Raw genomic sequence first — 10,435 nt, 5'->3', positions numbered from 1 at the left:
TGGATATGGCTATTAGACAAGAGATACTTGATGAATCACATACTACACCATACTCACTCCATCCAGACACCACAAAGATGTATCAGGATCTATGGGCTTTATATTGGTGGCCTGGGATGAAGAAGGACATAGTTGAATATGTAGCCAAGTGTTTATCCTGTCACCAAGTAAAGGCTGAACATCAACGACCAGCGGAGTTGTTACAACCTTTGGGTATTCTCGAATGGAAGTGGGAAGATATTATCATGGATTTTGTGGGAGGTTTACCCAGAACAATGGGGCAACATGACTCGGTGTGGGTGATAGTAGATAGATACACCAAGTTAGCTCACTTTCTGCCAGTGAGGACAACCTAAATGGTAGATTAGTACGTGGAGTTATATGTGAGGGAGATTGTACGTTTCCATGGGGTTCCAAAATCTATAGTGTCGGACTAGCATCCCATATTTACCTCCAAATTTTGGGGTGGTTTGCAAAAAGCTATGGGAACTCAGCTGAAGTTCAGTACAGCCTTTCATCTTCAAATAGACGGACAGTTTGAGAGGACAATTTAGATATTGGAGGACATTCTTAGAGCGTGTGTGCTAGACTTCGAGGGGTCTTGGAGTAAGTACCTCCCGTTGATTGCGTTTTCATACAACAACAGTTATCAATCAACGATTGAAGTAGCTTCATATGAGATGTTATATGGAAGGAAATGTAGATCGCCCATTCATTGGGATGAAATGGGTGAGATGAGGTATTTGGGGATGGAGATGGTTCAGAAGACTAACGAAGCTATTGAGAAAATCCGAGCTCGAATGCTCGCTTCACAGAGCAGACATAAATGCTACGTTGATCCTAAACTTAGGGATGTGGAGTTCCAGGTAGGGGACCACGTGTTTCTCCAAGTTTCACCATTACGAGGGGTGAGGAGGTTTGAGAAAAAGGGCAAGTTGAGCCCTAGATTCATAGGACCTTTTGAGATCAAGGAGAGGATCGAGTAGGTAGCCTGTAGATTGGCTCTGACACTATCATTATCAGGAGTTCATGACATATTCCACATCTTTATGCTTTAGAAATACATCTTAGATTCGACTCATGTGTTAGGATATGGGGATCTAGAACTACAGATCGATTTATCGTATGAGGTGCGACCAGTTCATATCTTAGACAAAAAAGACAAGGCTCTAAGGAACAAGATGATTCCTCTAGTCAAAGTCTTATGGAGGAATAGCAAGGTCAAGGAAGCGACGTGGGAGCTAGAGTCAGCTATGCGGGATCAGTATCCCAAAATATTCAGGAAAATTTCGATTCTCAGTAGAAGGGGATAGTTGTAACGACCCAAAAATGCTAATAGGGTTTGGTTCCTTGATTAGCGTGCTGAGATGGCATAATTGGATATGTGTGTGATTAATTGATTAGATGCGTGACTATGTGGCATGCACGATATATATATGATGATATGAATATATTTATATGCATGTTTATAAGTATTAAATATGCATGTTGACACTACAACATTTCATATTATATATACCACTTAAAAATGACATTTTTCAAAAAGTGCTATTGATTTAGATATTGATACTGCATATTGGGCTGACAATATAATGTCCATATTATGTTATAAATAATTTTGAGTATTGGGCCTACCATTTTTTTTCTTCAATTATTTCTCTCTTAGCCTAGATACTCTCTCTCTCTCTCTCTCTCTCCCCCCTTTCCCCGCCCACTCTCTCTCATCGGTGATCTTTTTCTCACTTCACGACAATATCTCCTCCAATTCTCTGTCCTTTCTCTCGCGACTCTGGCTCCGATGAAGCTCTTCTCTCCTATGCCGCATAAGATTTTCTCTCTCTTTGGATTTGTGAGCCGTATGAGGTATCAATATCCATCTCTGCTGTATTTGTGTGTATATATGTAGAACGTAGAAATTGATTGAGATTGGGCCATTCTAAGTATCAATCTCCAATTCGTTGCTCTGTTTCTCTTTATGTATGTTGTGCTCTTCATTTAGGTTATAGTTTTTACTTTGAATTAGATGTATTAATATGATTTAAGCATTATTGTGATTTGATTTTAGTCGAAATTGTTTATAGTCTGTTTTCTTACTCTATTATTTATGCTCTGTTTTCTTACTTTATAGTTTATGCATATTGAATTGTATCATATATACTTGATTGATGCTATATTTCTAGTTTAGTTGTTTTGTTTCTCTTTTCTGATTAATTGCTTGCAAAGTGTTTGATAAATTACCTCTTTCAGTATTTAACTTACTTTCTTATTCTTATAAAGCTTTATTAATATTAATTGGCTAAAAAAAGGTTTAGTGCATATATTTTATCTTTTGAAAGTAAAAATCTCTTTCTCTTTCTTTATTAATATCATTATTATGGCAAGGCTTGGCAATATTGCTATAGGTCTGTTCTATTTTGTTCTATTTTGAATCAGTACTCATAAATATTTTTCAAAGCTCTTTATCATATTTATTATCATTATATAACTGCATTGTCTTTGTTGTTTGACTATCATTTTGTTGTTTGAATACAGGTGAAAGCCATTGTAAAACTTATGATGGTATTTTGGCTGTTTTTCACAAGTGGCAAAATGATTTTTTTTTTAATTTCTGATTCAACAAGTCATTTAAATGGTTTTGAACATCTCATTTATTTTCCTTTTTAGCTATTTAATTAGGACATGTGGAAAGGGATCTAATAACTATGAGTCCCAATAAGTCTGCTTATTTGTATGGGATTGAAACTTATAATGGCTTGGATACTTATTCATTTATGCAAAAGTTTATCTTGTAATTGTGGAATTTGGAATTCATTGGATGCGTAGAGAATTGCACAACAAAACCCCTCTACAAATATCTTCACGCTACCCATCACACATACATCTCGCATAATACTCAGTCTCCATTGCCGTTAAGTTCTCAGTCTACTCCAGATGACATTCATACTTCAATTTTTTTTAACTAAGAAATCATCAAGTGCTTTAAACTATTCTATTTACTTTCATTTTTCTTTACATTTTGTTTCATTTTTTCTTTGATAGAGACACTGAGCTTCATAGTCAACTGAGCTATCCTGCTACTACCTACTTTTCTTTCTGGTATTGTTTTTTATTCTTTTCTCTGTTTAATTAGGTTATTTTCAGTATAGACAACAATGGCTTAGTTAAGAACCAAGACATGTTAATATGCATCTAAGGGTGCTCTTGTATGGTGAATCTTCCATTTATATTTTATTATTATGGCAATTGTTTCCCATTGACCATGTTTGTTAATATGGTATGTTGTTGAATCCTGGGATAAACATATCATAGAATTTCACGCACTTAATGAGTATTAGCTTATAACATTCTATTTGTCTATGAAAATTAGGATAGGAGAGAAATCACATTGGCAGACCTTATATTATTTATTAAATTTTGGAACCACGTACCATAACTTTGGATGAATGTACTGCCTGCTATTTCTCTAGGCCCACTCCCTAGCTTTAATCCAATTTTAGGCACCATTTGTTGCATTGGGCCTGAAATTTGCTCCATTACTTGATGTTTTCTGTTTGCTTATGGTCACTTTTCTGATGTAAGAGATGCATGGAGAAGATTATATATGTTTGGATTTTCTCTTTGGTGGCTTATATATATATATCATATTTCATGGTTTATTGCAAGCACAGAATATGGTGAGTGTGCATTAGCATGGTAAGTCTTGCAGAGTTCATGAAAACTTTTGAGTAACTTGTTATTTAATGGATATAATCTAAACTAAGTTAATTATTTAGTATAAAGTCATGATTAAATAGGAGTAAGCATATATGTTGATATTTATTATGACTTATTCAAATCAAAATAGTTTCTGATTAGTTTCATAAGTTACATGTTAGAGACTTCATCATATCTTGTTATGTAGAGACTTAGTATTTCCCCTTTTTGTTTTTGGGTTTATTTGCATCAGAAACTTAGTTATTCCTACTTTTTGGTGTATCCTTAAACTTTTAACTAAAATGTTGCTGTTGTTATGCCATATTCAATAATTATGTGATTTTTTTTTTATACCATTCAGAATAGTTTCTTGCTTATTTTTTGTAGTGGGAAATATTATGATCAAGTTTGTTGGGTTTATTAGTTATACATTGTTTAATATTATGACCTTTAGTAGTGCTTTAATGTTGTTGTTGTTTCATTTCTGACCCTTCCACAGATAGAAGGAATCAAATGGAAGGTCATGATACACTTTTAAGGCTCAACAATAGGATTTCAAAGCAAATGGAAATAACAAATCATCATAATATCTTTAGATCTCGTTGTTCACTTTTTAAGTGAAACATTAAAAAAATTTCAAATTTTAGCTAAACATTTTAGCGAGAAGTTTACCATGATGACTTTGATTCTCTAAATTTACTTTTTGAAAGTTTTTCACTTATTAAGTGAAACATGTATTTGGACTACCGAGTTACTTAATATAATGATATTGATATTTTTGTAAATCTAATATATTTTTTCATTATTTTGTTATCAAGGTACAAAAAGTAAATTTTATTAAAATATAATATACATAAAAAAATAACAACCATAACCAAAAATTATTATTAATGTAATATAACAAGCACAAAATGTTATGAAAGAATCTATAATAACATTTAAATAATGTCATGAAATAAGCATAATGTTTCACTCTTGAGAAAATATTTATAAGCTTGATAAATTGATATTGTATGTATTTTGTAACAAAGAAAAACTGTTATGGAACATTTAATTATAACACTATTGATAACACTTAAAAATTATTATAAAAAGGTCTAGATTTTTAATAACATGGGCTATGTTAGCATTTGGTAAAGTGTTATAAACTGTTATTGATAGCACTTTTTTAGAGTTATCCATAATGGTTTTTCTTGTAGTGTGACCCGTTATTGTTTATAAGGGCATATATGTAATTTTGGCCCGTTAAGGGCATAAATGTGATTATATGTGTTAAATGTTTGAGACCACATTATTATGTGGATATATTTGCAATAAATGACTCGAGGTAGTCCTAGTGAGTGGATTAGTGGAATAGTCACAACAGGGTTTTATACCTGGCTCGATGTGAGCCTAGGGGTATTTTGGGAAACTTAACACATATTTGGGATATATCGAGTAATGGGTAAGTATTTGATAATTAGTTGGACATGACGGGATTAATTGGGAATTGGTAGGATGACTCGAGGAGTTAGCGGGAAATGGGTGCAAAATGACCAATATGCCCTTATGGCCAACTAAGAGGCTGGGTTAGTATAAGGGGCAATTTAGTCCTTTTTAATTAAGAGATATACTCGGTAAGTCTCTAGGAAATAGACATGACCCACCAGAACACTCTCAAATTTTCTCTCCCTCTCACTCACGTTCTCTCTCTCGCTCTTTTGTTGCCTAAGGGAGTTTTGAAGAATTGGAGGAGAAAGTTAGGGGATTGAGCTTGAGATTGGGGAAACTAAGGCTAGGACTCTAAGGTGGAGCTCAGGAGCAACATCAGCATCATTAAGGATAACCGTTAAGTCTTAGGACTGAGGATCGTTCTCGAAACTATTCTTTATCCATCACTCAGGACTCGAGGTAAGAAAACTGCACCCAAATGGTTGTGAGCGGGACTGAGATTCCCTGTAATGGAACATATGTCCTCTGTGAATTATATATCTGTTATGTGTGATGTGAAAGTACGACCTATGGGTGTCGAGGCTGATGATTAGCGTATTGAACGCAGCTCAGCCTAAGCGAGTCGAGATCAGCTAAATAACCAGAGGGCTCGGCCTAAGGGTGTCGACACCTAAATATTTGTATTACAGGTTGAGTTATTATATGTTTGAAAGTATATGTTTATCGTTGCCTTGCTTAATACTTGCATTCTGTTGATTAACCGAACTGATTGGATTGAAGTTGTTATATGCTCTTGTTGCTATCTATGTTTGTTGATTATGGTTTTCTTGTTGAGCCTTGGCTCACGGGTACTACGTGGTGCAGGTAAAGGCAAAGGAAAGCTGGACCAACCATGAGTTGGAGAGCTTTAGGGGCGGAGTGTACATCAATAGCTGCTTGACAACCACGGCCGAGGGAATTACAGGAACTAGAGCTCAAACATGTATTTTTCCATTTAGATGGCTACTGCAGTATTAACTTTTGAGATTTGTTTCCGCCATGTAAACCTTATTTTTGGGATCTCATTTATCAAACTTTTATTTTAATGAAAATCAATCATTTAATGATCAAAATCTATTAACCTTAACTTGTCAAATGACTTTAGAAACACATTTTTGTTCAAACGACCTTGTTAGTAGGTCTCACACTATTTTAAACACACAGTGTAATGGTCTTGGTTACCCAGGGCATTATAATAAGAAGGCCTAAGCGGCAAAAAAGGGTCCAACCCTAGCTCCCATGTGATATCTCGGTCGTGGCGATCGAGTGGACTACATATGTACACATCACTGCTATCGCTCTCCAACTCATGGTTGGCCAAGCTTCTCCTTACCCTTACCTAAACCACAAGGCACCCTTGAGCCAAAACACTTAGCAAGAAAACATATTTAGATAATTCACAGAATATAACAGCATGCTTAACAGTAATAAGTGGAACCAAGTATGACACTATACAGATAAGTAACCATAGGGTCACAAAAGTGTGTGTCGCACTCCCATTTATTCATATGGCATTCGAGCCAGTCAAGAGTGCATAAGGAATTCCCAAGGTGGCCTATCCATAACGGCTTGCACTCAATGTGCATAATGTTGATCACGGCTTATAAGTTGAACTTTACAGACCCTCGATTTATAAGTCGAGCCTTGGAAACCCTTGACTTATAGGTCGAGCCCCTTTTTAACAAAATATACCCTTGACTAGCAAGTCAAGCTTTAATCAGATGCAACAGGAAGATTCTCACCTCATAAACCAAGCTTCCTAGCCAGAACAAACATCCACATAGTACATTCATTATACATGCAAAAATAATGCATTATAGTAAACTAAAGCAGATATACACAGGCACAATTATAATAATGCTCATTAGCTGGGCCCAATCCCTAATCACATTTACATTTAACAAATGGGCCAAGCCCCAATCATATTACATTAATAGCTGGGTCAAGCCTCAATCATGCATCTCACACATCGGGTGCAGTTTTCTTACCTCGATCTTCGAGCAAATAGTGGAACAACCCTGAGCGCTAATCCTTACCCGATCCTGGCAGAAAGCCTAGTCACAATACAAGTATACGTTCATCAAGGCTTAACCCTAGAACCCGTGTTCCAAACCAAACTCTAAATCTTAAAACCATGGTTCTCAGTTAACAGGGCACTAAAAATGTTCCCTGAGCCCCCAAGCAAGCTCCAAAATCAGATTCCTAAGCCCCCCGGGGCCTAGCCCTAAAAATCAGCAAACAAGCATTCTAAGGCCCCCAGCGCGATCGCGCCAACCCTTGGCACAATCGTGCCCCTCAACTTGAGCCCCTAAATTGAATTCCAATTTCCTATTTTCTGGGACACTAGCGCGGTCGCGCTAGGTCCCCATAACTTGAAAAATATGACCAGAACATGATGTTCTTCCCCAAATCGCAAACCAATTGATTTCTAGCAAATTTTTACCAATCTAGATGGTTTTAATAGAATTCCATCCATAGAAACTATTTACTAAGTCTAGGCAATAAAACCCACTAATCAAACCACCCAAAACATCCCTAGACACTAAACTAGGAATCAAAATCATAAAAAAAATCAAGAACACCATTGAATACCAAAACACGGGAAGCCTCACCTTTGATTTTGAATTCCTTCAGGTTTATGATAGCCTTAGTAGTCCCCAGAAGAATTGACTCCAACTTTCACCAAAAATCCAAAGCTTTATTAAGTCTTAGATTGACTTATGTGCTCTTCAAAGGAAAGTGCTCCCAAACCAAAGAGAATAGTGTTGTACGCGAGTGAGCTAGGTACCCAGCTGCTGGCTTAGTCAATTGACCCAAGTGTTCAAATGACCATTATGCCCCTCGTCCCTTTTTCTCTTAAAAGTTACCCTCAAGGGCAATTTAGTCATTTGGCATAATTCCCGCTAACCTCAAAATATAAGATAAAATCCCAAATAACCTATCAAACCAATGTTCATCAATTAATTCCCATTACTCTATAATTCTCGATAATTTACCAAATTACCAAAATACCCCTAAGCTCGCCCCGAGCCAGGTATTTTATCCCGTTGTGACTTTTCCGCTAACTAGCTCTCTAGGATTGGCTCATGTCGAGTAATTAAAATATATCCACATAATAATGTGGTCGCAATCATATATCACACACAATTACAATTATACCCTTAACGGGTCAAAATTACGAAAATGCCCTTCTAATAAGAAACGGGCCCACATGCATATTTAATACACCTAAACATGCAAACATAATCATATCATAATGAAATTCACATAATAACATGCCCGTAACACATAAGCGCTCAATTAATTCAATTATTGCCTCCCAACCCCTTAATCCAAGCACTAAGCCATATTAGGGAATTTGGGGCGATACAATTATCCCATCCTTTTAGGAATTTCATCATCAAAATTTTACCTGAACAACTCAGGATACTGGTATCGCATGGTTGATTCCAATTCCCAGGTCGCCTCCTCGACCTTGATGTTCCTCCATAATACCTTAACTAAAGGTATGGTTTTATTCCTCAGGACCTTGTCCTTCCAGTCTAATATCTGGATTGGCTGCTCCTCAAAAGATAAGTCTGCCTACAGCTCCAGATCTTCATAGCTCAGTACATGAGTCTCATCAGATGCGTACTTCTGCAGCATCGCATTATGGAACACATTATGCACGGCCGAAAATGCAGGAGGTAAGGCCAATCTATAGCACTACAAGAAAATGGGGTCTTTACCTACCAATTGTAAGTGTAGGTAAAACTAGCCTAATGGTGGGTAATATGGTTTACCTACCAATATTGAATTGGTAGAGATTGGTAGGTAAAAGTTAGTGGGGAAGAGTCTTTACCTACACTTATTAACACTGGTAGGTAAAAGAATCAGTGGACCCCACTAAGTTATAAATCAATTGATGAGTCATCAGATGACGTGTTTGATGACATGGCATCCTACGTGTATGCTGACATGGTTTTTGTAGTTTTACGTGTCTGATGACGTGGCATCATATGTGGCATCATACGTGGCATCCTGCGTGGCATCATATGTGGCATTCTGTGTGGCATCATATGTGGCATCCTACGTGGTATCATTTTATTAGCCCACATAGCATTATTTTATTGGTTTGTTACACAATTTATATTTTGTTCAAATTTAATGGTTATGTGTAGGTAAAAGATAATAACAGTTATTTGTAAATGTTCTATATTAGAAATAAACTAGAAAAAAACCATTCAATAATAAAATGTTTAATGCTAAAATTCTTTATAATGTTCAATACTAAAATAAGTCATAAAGTTATCATTTTAAGGTTACCCCTACCAAAATAAAAAAAAACTTCATAAAGTTCATTCCTTAGTAAATTAATGTAAATAAACTAAGAATCATCTTGTGACTCCCGAATTGAAATAGATGGCGACTCTCTTAAATTTGCATCTGAAGCTTGGTCTGTTGGAGGTGGTGGAGGCGGTGCCATCAAATTGTTATGACGAAGTATATCCACAACTACACTAAGTTGTTTGTTAGTAGCATTAAGGCGGGAAGTTGTATCATTAAGTCGTTCAAGTAACTCTTCATAAGTTGGTTGATTGCCCACAATATTTTCACAATGTGAAGTAGAAGTTGTGACACTAGGAGACCGCCCTCACCCTCGCAAGTATACCGAATCACGTCCAAGTACACGCTCCATAATCTCTTTATCAGACAGTTCTTCTGGAGGATGTTGATCCCGTAACTCCATCATTTTATCCTAATAATATATTTAATTAATTATTAGTAAGAAATATAATAAATATAATAAATAAAAATTTAAATTACTTACATATAATGGCCCGAGCTCTATTCCAGTCCATCCTTTCTCAGCATCACTGTCGAGCTTGGCTAACCAACTCAAAAACCCCAAAATCCTTACAACCCATAAAGCATAAAAATGTAATTCTAGCTAAAAAGAAATTAAAAAACATTGAGAAAAAAGAAAAAGGAATAAACCAAACCTTAATCAAGATTGTGTCACCAAGGAAGAGCTGGAGTCATTTTTCTTTCTTTTCTTTTTTTGCGTTCCCTTACTGTCCAAAAGGAAAAACTCATAAATATGGAGAACTAAGGCCTTTACAGAGATAAGTTATGTATGGCGTAATTAAGCCCTCTACTTAGTAACTTACAGATCAAAAGAGTGAGTCACGGGAGAGAAGAAGACAAAGCCAATTTGGTCCTGAGAACTGGAAAGGCATAGAAGACGATTTGATTTCAAAATGAACAAAGCAAAAAAAGTTAAGAATGAAAA

General features: G+C 36.0%; 1 long non-coding RNA gene across 1 annotated transcript; it reads left to right on the top strand.

The window, feature by feature from the left end:
- The first annotated feature begins 1,682 nt into the window (after positions 1–1,682).
- On the top strand, positions 1,683–4,443 carry LOC133831102 (uncharacterized). Its single transcript, XR_009892396.1, has 3 exons — positions 1,683–1,863; positions 3,040–3,096; positions 4,193–4,443. It is a non-coding gene; the product is annotated as an uncharacterized LOC133831102 (long non-coding RNA).
- Positions 4,444–10,435: the final 5,992 nt, after the last annotated feature.

This window comes from Humulus lupulus, chromosome 1 (genome assembly GCF_963169125.1).
Source record: "Humulus lupulus chromosome 1, drHumLupu1.1, whole genome shotgun sequence".
Classification (NCBI taxonomy): domain Eukaryota; kingdom Viridiplantae; phylum Streptophyta; class Magnoliopsida; order Rosales; family Cannabaceae; genus Humulus; species Humulus lupulus.
The sequence above is the reverse complement of the archived record's forward strand: the minus strand, read 5'-3'. Positions and strand labels throughout refer to the sequence as shown.